This window comes from Lissotriton helveticus, chromosome 2_1, assembly GCF_964261635.1.
Source record: "Lissotriton helveticus chromosome 2_1, aLisHel1.1, whole genome shotgun sequence".
NCBI lineage: Eukaryota > Metazoa > Chordata > Amphibia > Caudata > Salamandridae > Lissotriton > Lissotriton helveticus.
The window spans coordinates 1005312517-1005327492 of NC_136059.1; the positions used below are offsets into that span (position 1 = coordinate 1005312517).

The window sequence follows — 14976 nt, forward strand, 5'->3', positions numbered from 1 at the left end:
GTCTCTTTCAGACAGTCCTGGGACTTTGTATACCATGGTTCTCTGCATCCATGGAACTACATGCCCATACCTCCACATGCAAAAACAAAACTACATGTCCTAGAAAGCAAAGCGCTTCTGGCTTAAAACCAGGAATGGCTGAGCAAGCGTGTCACACGTGGCACGAGGATACCTGGCAGCTGCGTGGGAGGAGCCAGTGGTAAACATAAATCCATTTGTTCAGCATGTAAAACAGGACGTAGCTGTTTGATACACGTAGATAAACCTTATGGGTACATCTGGGTTTCTTTAGTGCTAACGAGAAGCTAGACTAGAGCATCCGTGGTGCCAGGGAGGGGCAGAGAGCTGACCCATCTTACCAATAATGGAGAGCTGTTCACATGTGGCAGAAAACATTAGTGACGCAACTTTTACGGTGCTGCAGAATTGTCTCCTGTTCGTGAGACACAGGGATGTGCATTTTCAAACAGTAATGTACAGCTGAGGAGTGGAAGGTGCCCTCAACACAGCACACGTCTAAAAAAAAAACACAGATTTGCCACAGCGCCATGCACATTATTGGAGAAATGCCCATTACTGGAGCAACACACATTACTGGAGCAACACACATTATCTCCCTAGATCTGATCAAATTAATTTGATTTTAATGTTGTGTTTTCACCCATCTTGAATCACTAAGCATTCCAGGAAAAACTAGACTGGCTTGTGTGCAGCTCCCATAGCCTTTTAGCCAACAGACCAAAAAATATATAATACACTACAAACAAACACATGTGAAAGAGAGGGGCTTAACATACCGGAGTCCTTGATGCCGATCACCAGGTATAGGCCGATGAGATGAGACAGGGAAGGGAGGGCTGGCGAGGGAGCTGGCAAATAGTGTGCTAATGAAAAAAAGTGTGGCCGCCATGGTAAAATAGGAAGCGAGCCATGCGCTATGTTGATCAAAGAAAACACAGCTGTGCACCACCTGAAGCGGCCGCATGCTGCGCCATGCGAGTTACCAAAGCTCAAAGTAAAAAATAAAAAAAAAGCCAACAGAACAAAAATACACTACAAACAAACACATATGAAAGGGAGGGGTTTAACATACCGGAGTCCTCAATGGCAATCACCAGGTGTAGGCCGGAGAGAAGAAACAGGGAAGGGAGGGCCGGCGAGGGAGCTGGCAAGAAGTGTGCTAATGGAAAAAAGTGCGGCTGCCATGGTAAAATAGGAAGCGAGCCATGCGCTGTGTTGATCAAAGAAAACATAGCCGTGCACCACCTGAAGCATCCGTGCGAGTTACCACAGCTCAAAGAAAAAAAAAGCCAACAGAACAAAAATACACTACAAACACATATAAAAGGGAGGGGCTTTTTCAGGATAAACAAGCGCGGCAGGCCGCCAGCAGCAGGGGGAGGAGCGCGCGCACCTCGCCAAGGGGGCGCAATTCACTTGCAGGAGCAAGGGGATGGCGCCACGATAATTGATAACATATGGCGCCAGCCACTCGCTCCTGCAAGGAAATCGCCAAACGTGCACGCGTTGCAATAGAAAGCAATGCAACATGTGCAACGTTTTTGGGGAGGAAAGCTGATCGATGACATGAGGTCCTCTCCTAAGCAGCGCATGAGTGCTGCGTAGGCGAGACCTAAAAACGATCTGCTATTTGCTCGACTAATGGCCAAACAGAGCATTATGTATGCTACTTAGCCACAGGCAGGGTAAATAGTAACGTTTCTTTGGCAGTACATAATCTGTGCTCTATATCCTGGTAAAGACAGCAGTTTTATTTCTATCTGCACAGCTGCCTGCCAAATTGTGCAGAATTTCTACAATGTAGCCAGCGGTGGGGTCAATGGTAACGTGTCACTGCTGTTTGCAAGGCCATTGTTTAAAGAGTAAATACACTGTACTGTTTAGCCAGGGTTCGGGTAAATGGTAAAGAAAATCACCATTTACCCAGTTACCAGTTAAATAGCTGCCCCCTTTCTTTAATTATGTTTCTGTATCATTGTGGGAACACAAGTGTTGTTAAAAGAGAATTTCAAGACCCATTCGTCTGAGCAATCTCTGCTACATTTTATGTTATTTTGTAAATGTTACCAACAATTAGTTTTATGCTGTTTTAAGCATATTCTGAAACCATTTTCCTTCAGCGGCGGCCGCCATGAACAAAGGGTGATGGGGTTGCGCGGGAGGCGTTGCACGGGGGAGGGAATACAATAATTAAAATGAACAACTTTGGCTGCCGTCCGCCTCCAGCGTTGCATCTTCTCACACCGCCTCTCCTCTTCCTGCTCGCCACAGCAGCCCCTGGGACAGACTGCCTGTCCAATCCCCTCACTGATTGGTCTGAGCAGGCAGGAAAGACGCCCTGCTCGGACCAGGGAGTCTGTGGGGTTTCCCCAGCCCGGCTGCTCAATGCAGCTGGGCAGGAGAAAACCTAAATGCACGTGTGTTTTGGACAGCGGAGATAGCTAGCCAAACAAACATGAGCACTTAGGGAGTGGACTGCACATAGCACTCCTCCTCCCCCTCCCATGCCTCGGCCCTGTCCCTCCCAACACCGCTGGCTAAGAGCTGGCAATTGTAAAATAAAACAATGCAAGAACATTATTTTATTTTCATTTGCTGGCTCTGATCCAGGCAGTGGGGTGAGGCTCCTCCGACATTGCAAAGGAGCCGCCACTGTTTGCCTTTAAGAAATGCAGGGATGACTTAACGTATCTTCTTATGTTAGCCAGTCCCGGTGTTTGTTACACTGTTGATTGTTTCCTAAAAATTCCTCTAGGTAGTAGGAAATCGATGGAAGGATAATTATAGATTATGAGTATAGTTCTGGGAACCGCTGTCTGCACAGGAGTGTTGGCTCCTCACTGCTGAGCTAATGCACTTTATCAGAGCAGTCTTTTATTGTATAATCGTCTTAAGTTTTATTAACTGTTTTTATTGTATTTTATTCCTGTAATACATTGTATTGTGCTCATATGATTTTGACACAAATATCGAATAAAGGTTTATTGAATTTAATGAATATATACACTCTTCTGTTTAGCCAGATGGACGGATAAATAGTAACGAAAAATCACTATTAACCGGGTTACCAGTTAAATACTCGCAACCTTTCCTTAATTATGTTTCTGTATGTATCGTTGTGGAAACAAAAGTATTGCTAAAGGAGAATTTGTTTCTTGGGGCGGAGAGGAGGCTGCCTGAGTCATGAAGGACCAATCACTGATGCACAGAAATATTCTTCCGTCGCTAGGTGTGGTTTTGCCTGGCTACATAAACGACCGAAGGCGAGGCTCGTCTCTCCTGACTCAGACCTTGCAGTGAGAAGCTATCCGTCTGGATCACAGCAAGTAAGTTTATCATTTTTCTGCCCAGTTCGGTTTACCGATTAGAAATCGGAGCATGTTATTTGAGTTTAAACACTTTTCAGTTTCGTGGGCGGAGGCTATGTGAGTGCCCGGTCAAAACCATGGGCGTAAAGAAGTGGGCTTCACAGTTGTTACGTTTTCTTAACGGGGTTTGTTCGTCGTGAAGTACTCGAACCGTTATTTTCGATTCAAAAGGCTCTTATTTTAAAGCGGAAAAAGCTATAAAGTATTTTTTTTTTTATAATGGATGCAAACAATCGGAAAAAACTGCTGCTCTTAAACTATGAGTCACAGGAAATGAATGTTTCATTCCGATTAAAAAAAAAAGAAATAAAATGGCCGACTGTGCACTTAATTGGGAGCCTGGTGGTGGAAGACCGCCCTCCAATGGGCCCTCGGAGTTTAGTGTATGTTGGTGATTGCCAGAGTTGCAACGCCGTTGGCATGCAAACCGCTCTGCGGTGTGGGCTGCGGCTGCTCTGGAGCCGCACACTCTCGTCCTCACCTCACCTTCGTCGTCCCCGCCCATTCCCGAGCAGTCCGTTATATAATGACAATGATAGAAGGTCATGGGCTACAGAAACACTTTGAAGAGGGGTGTGGCTTTTTAAGCTTCTCCTTTTTCGCAGTCCTTCGAGACTGGTGTTTCAAGTTCACTGAGTGCAACAAAGCATTACGTGTTTTTTGGCTTCTTGACAGTGTCTACAAAACGATTTCTACATGCACAGCAAACCAAGACCTGCAGCGGAGTTGGAAAACATTTACTCTGGGAACTTTCGCTGTGCACGAGGAGGAGGCGACGCGGGAAGGAGCAAGAGAAGGCGCAAGTCTGTTTTCACTGGTTCATATAGTTTATAGGAGGAACCACCATCACAGGAACTCGTTTTTGGCAGTTCGTAGTGGGGTCAACTCACAATGAGGGGGCCCTCCGGATTGGCTCTTGAATCTGCATCCTGGCTGTAAAGAAGCCTGGGCGTGCCATGAAGATACACGCGGGATCAGGGCAAATCACCAACATATTTTTTTGAAATCTTCTGTAGAGACTCCGACAATCAGTCCAATTTAGACCTGCCTAAGAAGCTAAAGTAACACATGTTTAGTAATGTTGAATCTAGTGGGTCGTCCTGTGGCCATGCCAAGAACCCATTTTTATTGTATCTTTGATTTTATACTATCTTCTAATGAGACCTTGCATTCTCGGTCTATAGTGTAGAACGTACACACACCCTGCAATTAATTTGGGAATGGGTGATGGCATCCGCTTTCCTTCCCTCTGACTTCACATCTGTACACATAGTATACTAGTCAGAAGGGTATCCAGTGAAAGACTGTTATCAGGATCTCAATCTGGGCTCAGGCAAACTGTTTTCAACCCTCTATTACACATGTTTAAGGAGCATAAAAGAGAACCCGTTACTGGAGCAGTTTAATGTATACAGAGCCAGTAACTTCGCTTAAAATACAAAACGAGTTAAATAAGATTACCTCTGACACAGCCTTTCAGAAACCTTCTTAAATGAACCTCCACCCTTTAATCATCAATTAGTATTGTAGCTGGCATTGTTCCATTTTTATATTGCTTTTCCACCTCTTATTAAGTCCTCAAGATGCACTCCTAGTGGGCTACCACTTCAGACCCTTTCTTACAGTGCACATGTAGACGGGTGTTGGTTGCTGTATCATCTAAAGTGTACTTTTTATGTTGTAAGTAAGCAGCCCTAGAGTGTGTTTAAAACATGTTGCAGCTGGATGTAAACACACCCACTCTTAGTGTTATACAAAGGTGAGTTTCATTGTCATTCAACTTAGTGTGTGTCCCCTTTTGTTAATAATCTGAATCCTGATGGCTTTACATTGATGATTCTTTATGCACACGAGATCCACGGTTTGCATGGCAGGACAGGTGGTTTCCCTCTGAAAAGGAGATGGTTGTCAGTCCTGGCACAACCACAGGTGTTCCTCTGGAGGCACTTTTAAGCCAACAGTAACTTGCTTTGAGTCCACCCAAGGTGCAAAAGGAACGCGACCGCTGGAGGTGCAGAACACTACAGAATCTACCTAATAGCAGTAAACGTGTCAAGACCACAGAAGCACATTGAACCCACAGTGCGATAATTACTACATATCTGGGGTGAAACCAGCTTAGTGGTGTGCACTCCATTGTTGCAGCTAAATAGAACACACAAATGCACTTATGCTTATTACTTTTCAATCACTCTGGTAGGCCATTTCAACCTTTCTCCCAATATCTTTCTGATAAGAGTATATCTTAACATATCACCCCCCCCTTCTACATCTCTGTACTTCCTTTTGTTACCTCTCATTCAACTTACCCCTTCTCTTTGTCTATACCAGTTAATGCATTGTTTTTTTTCTTTCAGCGCTGTCATTATGTACACACTTCACCAACTTTCATATAAAAAGGCATTTATAATGGTCACACGTGACCATTGCTATGGACACCCTAAGGAGAAGCTAATGATTTCATAGGAATGAAATCTGAATAAATGTATGACCCATTGACATGCAGCCTTTATACTCCACTCCTGAGCACTCGCCGCTGCCCGGTCATGAACAGCCATACTCGCCCTGATACCTAGAGGTGACTCAATTCACAGTATGCACTACACAAGACTCATATAAGCTATTGATACACAAGAGCAAATATGCATGAAAGAGAAAATGTTAAATATAAACAGGGATCCAATCACTCACATGGGGAAGGTTTATAGAAATGATCATTATTCTGTCTTAAAGAACTATCCTATCATTTCATTAAGTGCAGACTGAGGTCGCACTGGTCTGACTGCCTCCACGTGTGAAAGGGGAACACTTTTTTTCTCTAAGGCAAAGGGCTTAGGTGTTTGACATGACCATTTGGCCCCTCACTGACCTATTCAGTGGCGTAGTTCCTGTGCCAGGCCATGTCTAAACAAATCCTACTATTGCAGATGAAGCCTCAATCATCTGAGGAATAAAATAAAAGCAATAATAATGCCAAAAATAACATAAAATAATTCTGAGATTTACATTGGAGTAAACTAAAATTAATAAAACAAAACTAATGTAAAATCAGTGTTTCTGCGCAGGCGGAAAAGAGAAAGCACAACACAGTTGCTGTTAGAAGCAAAGAAGCTAGTGTGCAGGATCTTCCTGGCACTCTGTGATCAAGGCGGCACCACACACAGCCTCCCCAGCTGGGGAGCCTGCTTTGAAGCACTGTCAGGGGCTGAATAATGTATTTAACCTAATGCAGTTACCACTGCGTTAAGTACATTGTCCGGCCCCTGATTATGCTGCTGCGGCAGGCAAATGCGTAACGAAGCAGAAATGCATGAAGTTTGGATTTGATTACCATGGATAAGGTAATTTGTCCTCCCTGCAAATAATACTACTCCAACCGAATACGTAACCAGGTGTTGCTGTACCTGGATGGCCTAGATGCTGGAAGGCCAAGCTGAATTTCACCGGAAGGAAAATAGGCCAATAATATCACATGCAGATTGGCCTGTAAGTGCAGCCTAGACCCTGCTGAACCCCTCCTATGGCACAGGGGACCATGGAATTCATCCCCTGCCTGCCAAGAGCCGCCTTCTGACACCCTCCCCGCTCACATGGCCCCCCACTTCATTTTGCCCACAGAATGTGGAGTTCGCATGTGGATTTGGACCCAGTTATTGCAGGTCCACTTGTTCCTTTATTCCAGGGCACAACACTTAGAATAGCATGAATTGGGTGCAAGAACGCATGGTAGAAATGCTCATTTCGAACATCTGGTTGCCCCACATCTACATCTGGCCTACTAGCAGGTGGATCCAATGTATATTGTGGTTTTCAGTGAAAAGTTAGCACAATGGGAAAACTTGGTTAGAAGACCATGCTTTTCTTCCATTTCAAAGCAGTTTGTTCCCGTTTCTGAGTAACTTGAGAAGTACTTATGATGTTGAAATCTTGGGAGTTGTGATTTGCTTAACATGAGGTATAATATTCAGGTCAAAGCCTCATCTTATCTACCTGATATGTCGATGTGTTGTTAGAACCTATATCTCGAGGTATTTTGCTTAATGGCTAGTTCCCAAAACTATTGGAGACCAACTACATGTTACTTAAGACTTTGTCCCAGTGTTGGGTGCATCATAACTCCATTTGCCAGATTTCCTGCATACATCATGTTTAAGTTGCAGTCCGCTTCCACTCACGAATGCTGAATGTCTAATTGCAGATTCTGAACATGTAATAAAAAGAGGTCACACTCTGAAAATAAAAAAAGTTCTAATGCCTACTTTAGGTCTTTAATTCCTTTAACCCCTACATGCTTTGCCTTAATAAAAGCGCACACATGGCATGGTGAACAAACGAAAACAAGTTGTGTACACCCACTTGTGTTAAATGCTATTTGTCATGTATAGATTTGCCAACATAGTAGTCATAAAGTACATACACAGATGTTTCTGGCATCTTTGGAGTTGAACACCTCATAGAATAGATATAACTTACCAAGACTTCATTGTTAACTGGTAAGGGTCTACATAATTATCGCCTATTTTAACCTCCCTGTTTTAAGTCCTGAAGAACCTCTTACCATTAACACCCTGGCTAAACAAATGTAGGTTTAATTTTACTCCACAATGTAATAACTTGAAAGGGCCACTGATGCAGACCAATGCTTATAAATGTTAAAAATGCGGTTCTGCACCCATTGTCTCCATGCATTTTTTTTGTGCTTTTTTTTCTACTGCACAGCTTTGCTATCTTTTTGTCATACATGCATGTTGGAAAGTGGGTTATTGGTAGGGGCAAATGTAGGTCTGCCACTGGCAATAAGGCCACTAACACATGATAGGACTCAGCATAGGTCTTAGAAAATTATTCCTTTGCTCAACCCTTGGTAACGTGGCTGCGAGCAGACAGGCTTAACTTCAAAGACAGGTATGTAAAGCATTTAAAAACACCATTTCAGTAAATAATTAAGACACAACACAACATAAAAATCCAACACCAAGTTATAAAAATAGGTAATATTTTTATCTTTTAAATGACACCAAAACGAAAATAATCCACTGTAGGGAACCTGATATATGAATTTTTAAAGATTAGTCACTTTCTAGTGCTTAGAAACCAACAGCGCCCCTTTAAGTCTTTTTGTTTGCTCTGTCAGGGACACCTTTATAAATTGTTCTGAAGAATTCTCACCACTGCAGTGGGCCGCCTTCTTCAGCAAGCGGGGTCCAGTTAGAACACCTTCCTGGCGTTCTGCTTGCAGGTCCCAAAGTATCCAACACACAATCCAAGGTTCTGGAATCTCCAAGAGGGTCCTTGAAAGTGTGAAACTTCAATGCTGCAATCCACTTGAACAAAACCCTTAAATCCACTGTACTCCAGGCTTGGAATTCTTTGTGGGGCTGTCCAGGTGAGCTCTGTTAACCTGTAGCTTGCAGGGAGTTTCCACTCTTGAGTCTTTTGGCAGCAAGGTAATCCACAGGGCTGTAGTTTCAGAGGGTGCAGTCTTCATAGGGCATGCCTTAGAGTTACTTGCACACAGCAAAATCTTCAGCTGGGCACTTCTTGCTTCATTCAGTTTCAAGCAGCAGATCTGGAGGGCTCTGCCCCTCTCAGATACTTATTCAAAATTCTCTGGGTCAAGCACCAGGTCACTGCTGACCAATGAGAGCAGGGCAACTCCTCCTAGTTATGACCACATCCTGTGGAGTGTGTCATTAGTTTGTCCCAGAATGCATCATCCTTCCAAATCCATAATGGCTGATTTTCCAGCAAGGAGGTAAGAGCTGGCTAAACACACCCCCTGGGATATCATGTCCATGGACCATCCCAGTAACATCTGCAAATTCCTTTCTTAAGCCTAGTCCTGACTCTGAATCACAACTGTCATTTAAAACCCAGGCCTCCCCTCTTGCCTTTGAAGAGCGTAGTTTACGACGCCACCTCCTGGCCTGGAATTCCTATAGAACAGATCACTGCCCTCCCAGCAGCCTGGCTAATCCACTTAAATCTGACCAATCAGGGCAGACCACTGAAAGGCTGAATTTGGACTTACAAACAAGAAAGTCTCATAACTTATTGTATGTACACTTTAGGAGAAATTCAACAATATAATATTGTTGGATTTACTACGACCATTCTGGGAAGTCTTTGAATGGTCCGGCTAGTCCTCTCCTATCAATATTTATTAATCAATCACTTCCTACCATGTTAACCTATGGCCCATGTGGTTTGCAATGGGGAAAATGACTTGCGCCACTTTTGTAGCACCAGGGCTTATAAAACCATATTTTATAAGTATTTCCCAAATTTCTACCGGACCCCCACCCCCTGTGCAACTAGGGGAGACTTCAGGGGTTCTGAATCTGCCGAAATATTGCAGATCACCCTTACCCAATTCTTCCAGCATCAAAGTCGAATTTGAGCACCTCTTTAAGACAATGTGGGGAGTGAAATGTAAAATTTCACTTTACCCAGGCTTCTAAACTCATTTTATAAGGGCGCTCCTTATAGATAACTGACCCCCCACCCCTGGGATACCTAGGGGTGACCCTGGGGGTCCCTAATATGCAAAAACATGGTAGGTTTTTAATTTTTAAGGGCCCCTACCCTCAAAGTCGAGTTTGGGCACAATTTAAGGTTTAAAAGCTGTCCAGGCCCCCAGTGCAGCTTTTAAACTGACCTCAGGCTTCAGCACTGCACACATGCTGATGCAGAGAATCTGCTGGCCTCTAAACTGCCAGGCCCCAGGATACTGGAGACTTCCAGGTAGTTTCAATCCCCTGCCCTATCACATACTAGGGGCTTAAGTGGTAGGTCATACCAACTACAGGGGTACCCCACCATACTATAGTGTACCCTAGTGTATGTTGGGTGTCTTAACTGTGTTCTAATGTGTTCCTTTTAGCTTGGCACGGACCCTGGGCCTGGTTAAATAGAGCCCAGGGTCAGTCCGAGTCAGTTACCACCAGTTCCATCAGCAAAAAGTTGGGGGGTGCCCAGGGCACAGGATGACTTAGCAACAATGCACAAACAACATTTAGAGAACATGTATACATGGGCACATTTGCAGAAGCACATCTTTCTGAGATGGCATCAAGGGTCCTCAATTCTCCCTATTTGTTCATATCGTCCCCTAAATTTGGATTTTATTTAACTCTGATCCTATGCTTTCAGCTACTTTCCATTCAAATACATATCTGTGCTATATATATACTCAGGTAGTCCTACATTTCCAATCCAGTGTATTGGAATTAGTTGACTGGCCAGTACCAAACTTAGGGTGTGAATGTATGTCTTTTCTCTTTTCTGGGCTTTCCATTCTGACCCAAATACAATCATCTGTATGGTGATCGTCCACATCTGCTACTCGACATCAAAAAACCACCTATTCCAATATTTCACTGCAAGAGTTAAGGACTGTATCAGGTGTATAGATCTTGCATGACTTTCAACACCTGGCTGTCCTACCTGGAGGGATGAATATTTTTGAGAACCATTAGGTGTATTAACCCATGTGAACACATGTAAACTGTGCACTTTTAAACCTAGCATCACCTAATACTATCTTAACTTGCATACATTCCCCAAGCCACCCTGTTCAACAAGGGACTATGGTAGTCTTTTACCTGTCTCAACTGTCATCATTAATACAAACTGGATATCGCATGTTTGCTGGATAGCCGTCCTCGTACCACTCCCAATGTACAAGACTCAGTTGACTGCTGGGGGAATCCTTGTTACGTTAATTGAGCCACCTCAATTGCTGTACCTCACATTGAGTCTGAGCCTCTTGACATGTAAGAATGATGTTTTCCCTAAGTAGGTTACATATATCCATACATCAACCCTGACCACTACATCACTACAATACTGCTCTGCTTAACTCGTCACCCCCTAGCTCACACTAGGGAATCCAGTACTGGTCTTAAAAAATTCCATAGAGCTCATCTCTCACAGTGAGGGCGTTGCATCCCACACCACAAACAGCTGTTACTGTTAGGAGATTCTCAATGAGCATTCCACCTTTGATGGTGAGGGAAATCCTCTTTAAAAAAGGAATATCCTCCTGTAGTTACATTTCCTCTTTCTATCCTCTTCTACCCAGGTGTTTGAGTGTTACCATTTCCTGTATTAGCCATTTAATGCCTGCATCCTTTCTCTTGGTCGCTTGACTGGGTGCAGCTGACAGTTGGGATTTGTGTATTCCTCCTAGACAGCCACACAATAGAGAGCTTGGGTGCACCTGGATCAGTCATCACTGGCAGGATGGGAGGAAGGAGCTGGACACAGCCCTAGTTGCACTTGAATAGATTGTATCCTGCCTCCACACAAATGGGTGAACACCCCCTGTAGTTAGCCTGGAGCCAGTGAAGGGAAGGCAGGAAACCTGTGCACTTAAAAAGAAAAAGCTTCTTCTGCAAAGAAGGCACCTGGTAAAATATTGAACCTCAGACACCAACTCTTTAGTGCACTTCTGGACCTGTGAAAGACTGCTGTGCTGCTGAAAGGACTGCCACCGGTCAGATGGATTTGACCTTAGCAGAACTCAGGACTTCCAGAGTGAATTCAAAGGCTAGTCTGCTGGCCTCCTGCTTAGAGCCTCAGCGACATGACATAAGTTCACAACCAACCAAATCAGCACCCAGATCCAGGTGGAGTAAGTCCCTGACCCCAAGTGGTGCTTTTCCGGTCCTGAATCCTTGGTATTTCTGGGCTCTTTAGGACCGCAAATGGTCCAGTTGGGGCTGAAACCTGCCACTCGCACACACTGCAAACACGAATTTCTGTCAACCTGACATGGTGCCACAGCATCGATTCCCCTCGCTAGTAGTGCCAGTGCGAAGCTCTGGCCCGCCTGCTCTGGATAATGGGATCTTCATGCTAGAGTGACGACCATCCGCAACCCAATGCCTGATGTTCGCGCTAAATCAATGCCTGTCCGCAATGCTTCTCTAGTCCTCGCCGTTCCCGCTACTGTGAACAGGACTCTTTGCGCTGGACTGAGAAGGTAACATTTTAGCAGGGCTAACCTGGTCCCTATCTGACCTGTGATCCAGCGCAGTTAGCCTGATCTTGTGATTTTATCCTGGTCTTGCACCACGAGTAGCGCTGTGGGCTTTTTGGTGCGTTTTTTTTACCTACATTGTTAAAATTGCTCATCTTCGGTTCTATTGATTGGAGTTTGGTCTTTGTTGGACTTGGCCCTTCTGGCATGTCCACCCCTAAAACTTGGTGTTAGTGATTTTTGGTTTCTGCACACTTTACCATTGTGTCCCAGGGTAAAGTGCATGTAGTAAGGTTGGCCTGCCCTCCCATAGGAATGCATGGGGAATGTATGTGTCCCTGGTAGTTCCTGATGCGTGGGGAGGGCAGGGTCGAGTTTGGTATGTGCGGACTCGTGTGATTAAATGCTGCGCGATGATGTGTGCGGTGTTCATGTGTCTAGTGTGGAAGTGCCACTTCCAGAAGTTGGCATGTCTGTGTAATTTATGTGAGTTGGCTGTCTGGCTTGTGATTGGCTGGAGCTGGCTGGTGAGCCTGGCTCCAGGAGTCAGGATGGGTCTGCCCCGGTGGGGAGTGGAGAGATCTGCATGATTGATGTGAGGGAGGGTGCACCTGGGACCTGAATAGGGCTGGGCTTCCCCCAAAAAATGCTGGCTCCGCCCCTATGGTGCGACTGATGACCCTAGCCTGACTAGTTAATGGTGATAGGGGCTGAGCACACCAGAGTGCTCCAAAACCAGCTGCGACTGGTTTTTCCCCCACCCTGCAGACACAGACAAGGATTTGTATGTTTATAAAGGGGCTGTGACCCCTTAAAGTTCTCTACCTTATCCTTACTTGGAGGGGGGCTGCTGCTGCTGGGCGCCAGGAGGACCGCCACTGGGGACTGCCTCCCTGCCTGGAGGGCCCTGTGAGCTGGCCCCTGGGCCCAGCCTTTGCCCCCCCCCCCCCCCCGCCCCAGCTCCATTTCCTTTCTAGACCTTGTCCCTGGGCGTTTGGGACTCCTTTGACCTGCAGCGCCTGGGAAGTGCTGTTCTCCCCCTCCTGAAATAGCTTGTTGCGCCGCTGGTGCGGTGATCCCTGCCTCAAGGGATTCCCTGGCGTGGGGATCCCCCCCCTTTTTTGAGCTTATTTGTAAGGCAGGTGCCCACCCTGCATTTTGTCGAGCCAGTCGGCCGAGTTTTACGGCACGGGTGCCCACCCCGCTTATTTGCCGACTTTCTACTGCCATCGCGGGAGTCCACCCCGCCAGGGACTTTCTTTAATTGAGGGGGCTTACCCCTCTTTTGCGCCCAGAAAACCAAGAGAATCACTGCCGCCAGCCCGGAGATCGCCTAGAAGGCGCTGTCCCCGCCTCCCTACCAAGGGCCGCGTTGCCATTGGCGGCCCTCAGTAGCAGGAAACAGGAAGCCAGACACCAGACACCCGGACGTGGGCGGGACCGGCCAATTCCTCCTTCCGCTTACCCCGGTCTGGGGAAGCCGAGCAGAGCCTCACCAACCTCCCAAACAGCAGCCCAGGACGCCTGAGACAGGAGACCGGTAAGGAGGGGTCTCGGTGTGGTCTGGGCTGGTTCCTTGAGCGGCCCCACTTGATAGCGGGCAGCTCCTACGTCGAGAGGCACAGTTTGTTTCAGAACTCCAACGACGGGGGCATTTTGTATTTAGAGCCCGGGAGGCTCCTACACCCACATTTTCGGGGGCATTTCGGGTGGTAGAGCAGCCCCGGTTGGCAGCGGGCCGTTCCCCCATCCCCCCAAACCCCCCCCCCCCCCCCAGTGTGGTGGCATTTGTTTAGAGTCCACGAGGCTCCCAGGCTCCCACGTTGTTTTGAGCCCTATTGTTTGTTCAAGAGCCCCAGAAGAACAGCCAGGAGGCACGCTGGTGCCAGGCTCCGTTCTGCAGGTGCCCAGCACTTAGTGGACAGCTACTTCGTTTAGGCTTTGCGCAATCTCCTTTGGCTTCCTGCGCAGCCTGCCCTAACATTTGGACACAGGGCGTTTCAGCCCCTGAGAGGCCAGTTGGCCTGTGGACAAGTTACGTTTTTGCCCCATGTGATCTCTGCGCAATGTGATTAGCTGCTTAATGTGATTTCTGCATCATGTGTAACGCTTTTTGCCCTATATCTCTGAATGTTTGTTTATGCTTAGGATGTTGTTTTTCCTAGTATAGGTTCTACTAGGGAGTTCATGGTTCCCTGCGTGATATTTGCCTAAAGTGTTTAGGATTGCATAGGTGGTACTTGCCTTTTACCAGTGGTTACTGGTTGTGTGCTACATTTGCTATTTGGTGCTACAGTTATTATGTTAATTGTGCTAAGCGTTATTCCTACAAAGTGCTATTTCTACCAAGTGCTAGTTCTAAAAGTGCTTATTCCTGACAGTGGTTCATGTGGCCCTGTCCCATGTATATAATCCCCTGTAAATTCTGCCCTTGCCAGTGGCACAGTGTAAAGCGTGAGTTTATTATCTAATGTGTTTGGTATAATACAAAGGCTATTTTTATATATAACCTTGTGGGGAGCCTGGGATGTTGCTGGTGGGTGCGTGTGCAAATACTTAACTTGCATTGCCTCCGGAGTAAGTCTTACTGCTTGTGTCACGCTA

The 14976-nt window shown here is 46.0% G+C and overlaps 1 protein-coding gene across 1 annotated transcript in view; it reads left to right on the forward strand.

Annotated features, from left to right (window-relative positions):
* The first annotated feature begins 3251 nt into the window (after positions 1-3251).
* The window catches only part of LOC144818403 (annexin A1-like), a 109977-nt gene continuing 98252 nt past the window's right edge, over positions 3252-14976 (forward strand). Inside the window, exon 1 of the mRNA XM_078675777.1 lies at positions 3252-3347. The gene's annotated coding sequence lies outside the window, so the exon portion shown is untranslated. The remainder of the gene's footprint in view (positions 3348-14976) is intronic.